This window comes from Drosophila miranda, chromosome XR (genome assembly GCF_003369915.1).
Source record: "Drosophila miranda strain MSH22 chromosome XR, D.miranda_PacBio2.1, whole genome shotgun sequence".
NCBI lineage: Eukaryota > Metazoa > Arthropoda > Insecta > Diptera > Drosophilidae > Drosophila > Drosophila miranda.
Window position 1 is genome coordinate 49,733,483 of NC_046674.1, and position 11,981 is coordinate 49,745,463.

An 11,981-nucleotide genomic window follows, 5' to 3' on the forward strand; every position below is an offset into this window, starting at 1 on the left:
ATGAAGGCAAAAGCTCAGTATAAGGCGGCCCTCAAGTTACTGAGCCGGCTCCAGGGCAAGGCGGGTATATCCCAAGAGGAGACAGGGCAAGCGACAGTGCATTACCCTTGCCCGGGATAATGCAGTGTCCATTGCCCAGCCGTCACCCTCGTGGAGGGTTCAGCTAGAGGATATTGCCAGCCCTTCCGAGTATTTAATACTTAATAAAAATTTTGAATATGTCAGCAGTATAAATAAATAAATTAGTATAAATCAAACAAATTACAACTTTTATTTTATTTCTCGCGCCTTAGTGTACCAAACCCCCACCCTCTGCCCATTCTTCATTTATTTTGTGACGGTAAGTCAGTTCATCAAAAGACCCAAAACAAGAACCAAACTTAAATTTCAATCATACATTCAAATATGCTGGAGGCACAACAGAAAACCGAAACTAGCATCAGCATGAGAAACGAAAAAAGCATACAAACACATATTTTGTTCGAAACATATTGCGTGTGTACTAACACATGCAAAGATGTTCTCTCTGCGCTCTCTCATGATGACGCGTCAGTACCTGAACGCTAGAGCCGAAGTCTCTGGGGTTCTCAGACTGGTAACCCAGCGTGTGACGTTTCGTAGTTTGAACTGGCACATCTATATACTGAATGGTTAGTGATTATATCCACCACTAATTACCTTTCTCTTATTCAATTACTAATACTTACCTACTTTTCCCAAATTTACACAGCAAACCAACAAACGTGCCTTTTGCAAGAGTTCCGCAAAATTCTCGCAAACGATACCTTTGCCAGCTATCATAAATACTTTCACTTCCACAAACTGAACGTCACAAGTATCATATTTCTAGCATATTAGGGTCCGAATACGATCGTTTTGTCGGGCTAATTCTCGCATTTAACTCGAATGCGATATCATTTGTGAGTGTTTGGTTTGCGGGGTAGTAATTGCATTTTTAATTGTATTTTTGAATGCATGCTTAGCACTTTTAGTAAGTTTAGTTCTAATTTTCCTCGAATATTATTCTAACACCTATCTTTCCTGAATGTTCCTGTTTGGTTCGGTTAACGCGTCGTACGTCATGCAGTCGGTTGGGCGGAAGGAGAGCTGCGTTTTTGCCTGAGATGCGCGCGTTACAACCTTCTGCTGTGTCAGGAAAACATCAATGTCTGCTGTGTACTCCCAAACATCGATGTTTCTCCAGCTCTAAAATGAAGCCACACTTAATCGTAAGCGCAGAAACAGTGTCGTCCAGTGAAATAGAAAAAGTTGAGGTCCGCGAAATAGCAATAAAGTGAGCTTAAGTGAAGATGTGTGGTTCTTAAAGAAAAGGCTAACGCGAGCGTGTTCTGCAGACTTAGTTCGGGTATTAAAAACCAATAATTTGGACGCGATGGACTCGAACTCGATGGAGTCCAAGGAAAGTCGGCGTTAACAAATTTAAATGAGTTTTATGGAGTGTTAGTTGGTAAGTTGGCCGTCAGCCATCGGGTGCTACAGGGGGACAAACGGATGACGGGTCGGCTCGCACAACTGTGAGCTCGGAACTGAGGCGCAGCCGCTCCGGTTAGTAATAGCCGGTGAGGCCTGCGTCCCACACCACCTAGAACACAGAGGGTTGCGAGCGAACCGTCACCCGCCGTAACTGTACACACCGGTGGAAGTGCGACTACACTCTCCCCGTGAGGGCGGCTGGAAACAGGTCCTGGCACGGTCATGTCTCTGCCAGGATGCTGGCGAATGGTAGTCGGGCGGAGAGAAGAAAACTCTCAGTGAAATTACCCCAATCCAAGGTGACACTGTTATATGCCGAGGGATGCATGGCCGGGGGGGTGCCCGGTCACTAATATGCGGACTCTGGATACATGCCGACCTCCAGTTTAAATTAGGCTTCCCGGGGCAAGCGGGCTATGCCTCGGGTGACCAACCCCTTCCCGCCTACTCGTGGGAACAAAAATGCCAAACATATCAAAAATACCAAATAAAAACACCGCAAAGGAGCTCGGTACTCCTCTTAAAGTACCGGAGGGACAAGCCAATCCCTCTGCACCAGCGCCTGGGAAACCAGGTCCAAAGAAGACGGGGAAGGGGACTGAGTCGGTCCACCGTCTTCAGGCAGCGGCCGCAGCGAGGGGGGGCCCGAAAAGCCAATCGGGTCCTTCCAAGTCGGGTGGCTCCAAGGGCGAATCGGAGACCGGGGTGGCTGCCAAGCAGAGCGTAATCGCGGCTGGTAAGCGCACCGGGACCGAGGAACCCATGGGGGCCCCGGCAAGCAGCGTCTCTGCACCAAAGGAAAGGAAAGCCGTCGTACCAGGACAGGAGACGAGCGGCTTTCATCCTGTCCAACGAGGCCCCGAACTTTAGGGCGTCGGCAGAAGGAAAGGAGCAGAGGCTGTGGGCCTCCTCAATCCTGCCACTCTTCCAGCCAGCCAAAGCCGGAAAGGGCGCAGCCAAGGCCCCCAACAAGCGGCAACGCTCAGCGGAGGACTCCGCTAACCAGCCAGGCCAAGCCCAGCAATCCAAGCGGGTGAAAACCCACCTCACAAACCGATCGTTCGCTGAGTTGGCGAGGGGCATCCTGGACAGGGGCGCCGAAGACGGCCATGTCCCTCGGGACAAGTGGCATCTGGTGGAGAACGCGCTCCAGGACCGGTTCCTACTAGAACTGGAGGAGAATGGCGGACCACCGCCAAAGTGTGAGGACGCAGGGTGGAATTAAAGCAAGGTGAAAGCCATCGCCTGCCAAGACGCTCGATCTGCGGCCATCTACATGAAGGCGGTGGCGGCCCTCAAAGAGGTCTATCCAGGGGCGGAGGTCGAGCCAGACCCGGAGCTGCCGCAGATTCCGAAAGAGGAGGCCTCGTTTGAGGAGGCCAACCCGGCGTCGGATGCGGCGTGCATGGTGTCGGACGACATCTTGGCCGACTACGGCTCCGAGGAGAGCGACCTAGCCAGAGGTCTCAGAGGTGGAGGTGAAACTCAGGAATGTCACTGACGATCCTGCAGATAAACCTCCACCATTGTATGGCAGCATGCGCTGCTCTACTGCTCCACCTGGCCAAGGGTGGAGCCGACATAGTCCTCATTCAGGAGCCCTGGATCCTCGGAAACAGGGTCTCCGGTCTGAGGACTTCTGACTACAAGCTATACGTAGCTGAAACCGCAGGTAAAAGTCGTATCTGCATTCTTGCAAAAAGAGAGTTGCACTTATTTTTGCTCCCAAATTTCAGCAATGAAGACCACACCGCAGTGAGCCTCGAAGGCCAGGAGCGCTCACTGAGGATCTGCTCCGCATACATGGGGCATGATCAACCAGACCCCCCTCCACACGTGCCTCTTCGGGCTCTAATCGCAAACTGTTCGGCCAAAGACATCGGCCTAATTGTAGGGTGCGACGCCAATTCACATCACTGTCAGTGGGGAAGCACTGACACAAACGAAAGGGGTGAGTACCTTTTCAGTTACTAACTGACCACTCAGATGGTCTTATTAAACCGGGGTAGTGATCCCACCTTTATTATTAAAAACCGCAAGGAGGTCCTGGACCTCACGCTTGCCTCTTATGAGATACAGAGTAACATTGTATCCTGGAGGGTCCTGGAAGATCACTCCTTCTCGGACCACAGGTACGTGGAAACTGTTTTCTCCTTCTCAGTACCGAAGCCAGTTCGTTTCCGGAACATCAGGCGGACAAACTGGACTCGGTATTTTGATTACCTCTGTCGTGTTCTCCCCGAGCCCCCATCTGAGGAGGAGTTCTCCACGGAGGCCACGACCCGTCTTCTTAAGATCTTTACCGACGCCTGCAATAAAGCGCTCGACAAAGCATGCCCCTCTGGCAAGAACAGAGGCCGGAGGAAACCTGAATGGTGGAGTCCGAAACTGGATGAACTCCGGAAAGCCTCCCGGAGACTCTTCAATAAAGCTAAGGCTGAGAACGTTGAGCAAAACTGGGCCGAATACAAGGCCAGTCTGTCAATCTACAACAAAGAACTTAGAAAAGCCAAATGCGCCTCCTGGCGTAGGTTCTGCAGCGAAATCGAGAGTAACTCAGAAGCCTCGCGCTTGCGCAGAGTTCTCTCGAAGACAACACCTACCCTGGGCTACTTGAAGAACACTGACCAGTCGTGGACTACGTCCAGCGATGAATCGCTAAATCTTCTCCTAAATACTCACTTCCCTGGCTGCGATGAAAACAGACCCAACTACTTCGCGCCTCCCTGCCCAACTGATTCACGCGGGACTTAAAGCCATTAACTGGCTCAAAATAATTTACGAGGGAATCTTTTCCCACGGGTGCATTCCTGCAATTTTTCGTCAAAAGGCGATGGAACGGCTCCTGGGGCTGCATCTCACAGCGTGTATTCCGTCCAGTCTGATCTCAGACTCCCAGCATGCCTATCGGAAGGGAAGATCCACCGAAACGGCCCTACACTCGATCACATCGATCATCGAAGCGTCCCTTAACTTTAAGGAGTACACCCTCGTAGCCTTCCTCGACATAGAAGGCGCTTTTAACAACATCCTTCCGACCGCCATCACGGGCGCACTGACGGATCTGGGGGTTGACTCCAGGACGGTGAGCCTGATCGATCAGATGCTGCAATGCAGGACGGTTGAGGCATCACTGGGGACGTCAACATGCACCAGATTTGTCTGCAGAGGCACACCGCAGGGCGGAGTCCTCTCGCCCCTCCTATGGAACGTGGCAGTGAACACACTGCTACGGGAGATAGAGGGGGGTGGCTGCCGTGTGGTGGCGTATGCGGACGATGTTGCTATAGCAGACGTTGTGTGAGTGCATGACAAGTACTCTCACGAAAATGTCGAAATGGGCAGACAAATGCGGGTTAGGCGTCAACCCGTCTAAAACGGAACTGGTGCTTTTCACTAGGAAGTACAAGGTTCCGGTACTGACTCCCCTTAGACTATGTGGGGAAGCGCTAGTTTTCAGCAACAACGCCAAGTATCTTGGCCTAATCCTCGACAGAAAGCTCGACTGGAAATTGAGCATAGAGGACAGAGTAAAGAAAGCCACAGTGGCCCTCTATACTTGCAGGAAAGCCATCGGACTAAAATGGGGAATGACCCCCTATATAGTCCGGTGGCTCTACACCGCCATCATACGACCAATCATGCTCTATGGAGTGGTGGTATGGTGGCCAGCCTTAGACAGAAGGACATTCGTCAATAAACTCAGCAGAGTTCAACGCATGGCAGAGCTATGCATCACTGGCGGGCTACGCACTACTCCAGGGGAAGCCCTGGATACTGTGCTGGACCTCCTCCCTGTAGATCCCATGGGAAAGAAGGGGGCAACACTTTCTGCCCTCAGAATGAGAGAAGCCAGACTGTGGAAGGCGTCCGCGGTTGGGCACTCGGGACTCCTGATGAGACTCCCGCAATTACCAGAGAGGACAGATTACTGTATTCCTAGTGATCACCTCTCGACGCCCTTCCAGGTATCAATCCCACCTAGGGAGGACTGGGAGATGGGCGAACCAGGACCTGCAAATGCGGTTCACTTCTACACTGATGGCTCAAAGCTAGACGGCCGCGTGGGAGGCGGAGTCTACTTCAGCGAGCTGAAAATCAGTCATTGCTTCAGGCTCCCGGACCACTGTAGTGTGTTCCAAGCGGAGATTGAAGCCATCAAGGAGGCCATTTCTATCGTCTTCAAACTACGTCTAGACACGCACTTAGTGTGCGTCTTCTCTGTCAGCCAAGCGGCTATTAAAGCTCTAGGCTCAATATCGTCGAACTCAGCGACTGTAAATAACTGCCGCAGGTCTCTGCACGAGATCGCAGAGCAGTTAGATCTCTTCCTTATATGGGTCCCCGGCCACAGGGACATCGATGGGAACGACGCCGCCGACGAGCTAGCCAGGCAGGGTACTTCGATCCCTCTCCTATCGGAGAGGGAGCAGGTAGCGATGCCCTTGGCTACGTGCAGGCTCCTAACGCACGAATTGCTCGAGCAAAATGCCAATAGGAGATGGCAGCAAACCGTTTCCTGTAAAGTCTCGAGATTGATATGGCCATATCGATCGAAGAAGCGCTCAGCAGAGCTGTATAGAGTCAGCAGAGCACAGTGCTCTGCAGTTACTCGAGCCATTACGGGACACTGGCAGATCGGCACTCATGCCTCCAGACTGTCAATCCCTCATAACGACTTCTGCAGGAGTTGTCGCGACGAGGAGGAGGAGGAATCGGTCCCCCACTTCTTCTGCCACTGCCCAGCCCTTGGAAATCGTCGTCTTCGTATTCTCGGGGCCGCTTTCCTCACGGACATTTCGGACCTGTCCGAAATCAAACCAGGGACCTTGTCCAAATACATCCAAGCGACCGGATGGGACTGCCCTTAATCCTGCAGTAGTCTGCTCTCACGGTTCAGGCAACGAGAAGGGGCACATGCCCACGCAGCAACACAACGGACCTTCTATAGGTCCAAGTGAGCTCGGAGGCGGGTGGCTCGCATCCCCCCTCCCGGCTACCACCTTAACCTAACCTAACCTAGTTGGTAAGTTTAATTGTTGGTTCTTTTTATGCATATTATATTTTAATTTTAATATTTTAATGCAACATTACACTGTTTACGAGATGAGCACCTATTTCCCCAGCTACAATTTTTCCACTGCATGGTATGTACTCCTTGTATGGGTACCCATATTACTAATTCGGGGGTGAACGTGTGGTGTCGCTGGTACCCATGTCATAGGACATTGCGCGTAGAAATGAAATGATGCAAATCATTGTTAAGGGTTAGTAAAGAAAGTACTCCCGGTCTGTTGGGGAGTGGGCTTTGGGCTTGGGCTTTGGGCTTTCTGGGCTTTGATAACTCGATGATAGCGTCACTACCCCCGATGACTTAGTTGATGACCCGCTATATGCTGAGCTGTTGACATTAACATGGAGAGGTCCTAGGGCATACTCGATGACATTGTCATCTAGCAGAGCGGAAAAATCTTGCATTTAGTAAGCGATGATTTAAGGTTAGAAATCATGCAATTTATAAGGGAAGGTTTTTGGCGAAAAATCATTCATTTTATAAACAATGATTTTTGAGAAAAAATCTTTTTTGTGAGCGGTATTTTTGAGAAAATTTAATAGATTTATAAGTGACGAGTTTCACGAAAAATCTTTTTTGTGAGCGGTATTTTTGAGAAAATTTAATAGATTTATAAGTGACGAGTTTTACGAAAAAAGTATTATGTCTATATATCATATGGTACGACAGTTAATTGATAAAATAGGAAATATTTTTGCGTTAAAAGATGACAAATTTGAAAGACTTATAAACTTAAATCATTTATGTATTGCATTCTTATGTAAGAATCATACAGTAAAATAGCGCAAGAAGATTTATAACGTCAATAATTATACGTACGTCCATAATACATAATTACATAAAGACAATACATAAAACTTGGCAGATAAAAACCTAATTTTACCAGAAAGTCAAAATCAAACGAGGGGGAACGTTGTGAGTTGCTGCGGAGACCTCAACTCTACATTCATACCCGATACTTAGTCAGTATGGCTACATTAAACGACAAAGAGTGCGTGCGAGAGAGACAGAAAATCAGTCAGAACGTGTCGCCGGGCGGTGCGTAGCCACTCCAAATTGATTTGTTACTTTTGGCTATAATAATAATCCGATCTGATCCAGATTCAGCAACCGGATATTCTCTATGATTGTGCGTTTTTAGTTTTCTCGAATCTATTGTGGATGAACAGAGAGATGCAATAGTGAGATCTAACAGGAGGGCGGATATCAAATTTGGTTGCTCTAGCCTTAATAGTTTCCGAGATTTGTAGCCCCAGATTTTCGTCCTTTGCGGCGGCGGAAGGGGGTGTGGTGAAATTTTGAGACCAAACGGTCAAGTTCCGATATCACAGGAGTACGGATACCAAATTTGGTTCCTCTAGCTCTTATAGTCCCTGAGATCCTTTAACTCACATTTTACAATTGGCAAAACCGACCATGAAACCTGTGTGTTAGAGAGAGACAGAGCGAGAGAGAATGAAATTGTTTTCTTGATTCTGGCTATAATAATTATACGATCTGGTTCAGATTTTGCACTCTAGAAGATATAGTCATCCGCTACGATTCTGCATTTTCTGTTTTCTCGTATCTTCAAAATTGTGGATGCCACAGATTTTCGCTTTTTGTGGGAGCGGAAGTGGGTGGGGCAATGTTTTGAAACATTCATGTAACATTGACATATCACAAAAGTCCGGATTTGAAATGTCGTTGCTCTAGCTCTTATAGTCTTAGAGCAATAGGCACTGATAGGGACGGACATACGGACAGACGGACCGACGGACAGACTCAATCGACTCGGCTATTGAAGCTGATCAGAAATACACATACTTTATGGGGTCGGAAACGATTCTTTCTGGACGTTACACACATCCATTTTCACCACAAATCTAATATACCCCAATACTCATTTTGAGTATCGGGTATAAAAATTGATACGCAAAGAAATTGTAATAATTAATTTAAATCTGAGTAACGCTTGCTTCAGATAAGTTCTGTTACACTCATGGGTCCCAAAAAACGATTTAGAAGATATGAACTCTTGACGAAGCCTCGACAGTTACTTTGATTGATCAGCAGTTAGGGCTCGCGCACACTGTAGCTGAAATCGGAGCTGAAAGCGGAGCTGATAACTGATTTATAAGCTCTGAAAAAACAAACACACTGCACCGGTGCAAGTGCGCACATTGCAGACTGAGCTGAGCTGAAAGCTGAAAAAGCTCGCTGAAATCAGCTCAGCTTAGTTTGGTCGATCAAGCATGTTTGTTTTTTCAGCAAGCTGATTGCTGATTTTGTTCAAGTGTATTAGTTCATAAGTGATCGAAAATGGGCGAAACATTGTTAAGCGATGAAGCTGGGGAATAAGCGGGATTATTCAAAATATTTGGATAATAGTTTTATTTCTATAATTTCTGGAAGGCGATAAATTGTTCAAAAAAGTTGTATTATTACCATTTTCATATTTCAATAATAAATATAATATACTATGTCCCCAAGTACAGTAAACGCTCGAAAGACATCACAATGTTTATTATAATACAAAAGAAATAATAATTGAAAAATGTAATATTAATTCGCAGTGGCTTTTAGCTTTCAGCAATCAGATCAGCCGACACTGTACGCACCTGCAAGCTGATTCTGCCTGAAAAAAGCTCTCAGATCAGCTGAGCTTTCAGATCCGATTTCAGCGCCGATTTCAGCTCCGCTTTCAGCTATAGTGTGCGCGAGCCCTAAGCCAACGATTTAAAGGTAGACGAACTACATTCCCCTTTAAAATGCAATGGACTAATAATGAGACTTGTGAGGAGGAAGATTCTCGAATTGTAAGTATGCGCATAAAAGGAAAGGGCAATAATTCCAAAACATTTACTTTACGTAAAGTCAAAACTATATCTAACTTTAATTTTCCACTGCAAACTGTATACTGATAGACGACATAAAAGAAAACTAGACATTCCTTAATGAATTCAAGGATTGCGCCTACCAGAATGCAAAGCCCTAAGATTACCTAAGATTAAACATGAGTCATGTTGTGGTCCAGCGAGCATCAAAACACTTTTGGGATGAAACACTTTTCTTCAGCAAATTTATGTGGTTTTGTAACTTTTTACGTTAGTAGGGGATGGATTGGAGGTGATGTTGAGGTCACTTTCTGTTGGGATTCTATGGTTCCGTGCTCATTCGGTAACTTGGGAGAAGGGTTCGTTTGACCGCGTCTCGAATCCTACTACATAAACTTACTGTTTGAGATGCCAAGCTTTTTTGGCACCTATGTGTTTCAAAAATGAAAAGAGATTATGGGTTAAACTTTATAATTCGTATTTAATCTTGGTGGCTTAGCGGAAGCCGATTGCTTGCTATTACCAGATAAACTTTATGCGAGATCGATATGCAACCAATGCGCAGAGGGGTTAGCATAGGGGTTAAAGTTACGGTTATTCTTCAGCGGCTGGCCCGAACATACTCCCCCCGTTGGGAGCTAGTCTCTCAACGGATTCCTTAAAGGGCAGCAAACATAGCCGAGTGACGGCCCTCCTGATGTTTCCTGAGGATGTCTTCAGGTCAGCGACGCGACACACTCCGTCCTTGCCCAAAACGACATCGACCACTCTAGCCAGTGGCCAACGCATTGGAGGAAGATTTTCGTCCTTCACCAGAACGAGGTCGTTCTTGAAGATGTTTTGCGCGCGGGTACGCCACTTCGCGCGCTCTTGCAAAAGAGTGAGATACTCTTCGCGCCAACGGCTCCAAAATATTTGCTGTAGTTGGGTGACCCGCTGCCAGCCATCCAGACGATTATAGTTCAGCTTCGTTAGGTCAGGCTCGAGGATTTGCTCATGGGGGCCGCCTAAAAGCAGATGAGCAGGAGTCAAAACGTCTAAATCATCAGGATTTTCTGAAAGCGAGAGCAAAGGGCGAGAGTTAACAATTGCAGTGATCTGACAGATCAGAGTGCGCAGCTCGTCGAAGCTAAGCACAGATGGTCCAACTGAGCGGTACCGGTGATATTTTGCGGTCTTCACGGCCGCTTCGAACAACCCGGCAAAATACGGAGAGCGTGGTGAATGAAACGCCAATCTATCGAGTCAGCCAAGCAGGATTCATGGACCTCCTTCATATGCGGTTCGCTCAGACAAAGCTTCTTTAGCTCCAGAAGCTCGTTCTTGGCCCCAACGAAGTTTGTCGCATTGTCCGACCAAATTTGACTTGGCCTTCCTCGAGTGGAAGTAAAACGCTTTAGTGCGCCTAGAAACGATGCGGTGGTCAAATCCTTTACGAGCTCCATGTGTATAGCCTTAGAAGTGAAACAGATGAATACGCTAATGTAGCACTTGATCGGAGGCCTCGTGCGGATTTCTGATCGGTAGAAAAAAGGTCCACAGTAATCTACTCCAGTGACTTCAAAAGCTCGAGATCCTTCCAAACGTTCCTTAGGTAGGTCTCCCATGATGTGTTCGACCATGCGCGGCCTAGTCCTGAAGCATCTCACACATCTGCTGACGACCCTTGACACTGCCTTAACACCTCCAATGGGCCAATATTCCAGCCGAATTTTGGATAGCAAGGCGCGAGGTCCGGCATGGAGGTTTCTTTCATGATAACATCTTATCAGCGCAAAGGTAATGGAATGTCCCTTTGGCAGAATGAGCGGGTGCTGAGCGTCAAATCCTAGCGATGAGTTGCCAAGACGACCTCCAACTCTAAGTAGTCCAGAATGATCGATGAACGGGTTGAGCGAACTAATAGAACTGGATTTCATGACTTGACCATTGCGCCGAATCTCCTTTATGTCCATCCACAAATTTGCCAGCTGAATGTGTCGAATTAGAAGATGCGTTCCTTGCCGAATATCAGAAACGGTGAGTCCTGGATGCCTAAGACGATGTATAAATTTATGCATGTAGGCGAATGTGCGCTGCATGCGAAAGAATGAATTCGCAAATTTGCATCCGGACGTGAGATCGGCATGTGGAGACGTGATTAGCAATCCTTTTTTGCGAAGCTCCAAAGTTGCTATGTTGTTAGATGGAGATACAGGCCACTGGAGCCTAGCAAAAAGGATGGGCCGTGAAACCATAGCTCTGACTGGATAAGATGATTGGGAAGCGAGCCTCTCGAGAGAATATCAGCAGGATTTAAAGATGTGGGAACATAGCGCCATTCCATGGCTGCCGACAACTCCTGAATTGATGCCACTCGATTTGCCACGAAAACTTGAAATTTAGCTGGCTCGTCCCTAATCCAAGATAATGCTGTTGACGAATCCGACCAGCAATAGAACCGACCTGTAAAGATTCCCATGTCCTTTACATTCTGCATGATTTTCGCAAGCAAATGGGCTCCACTTAATTCCAGCTTAGGAATCGATATAGTCTTTAGCGAGCCAAAACGTGGCTCGAAGACTGGGCTTCCCTGGACACGACATACACGCAAGCGC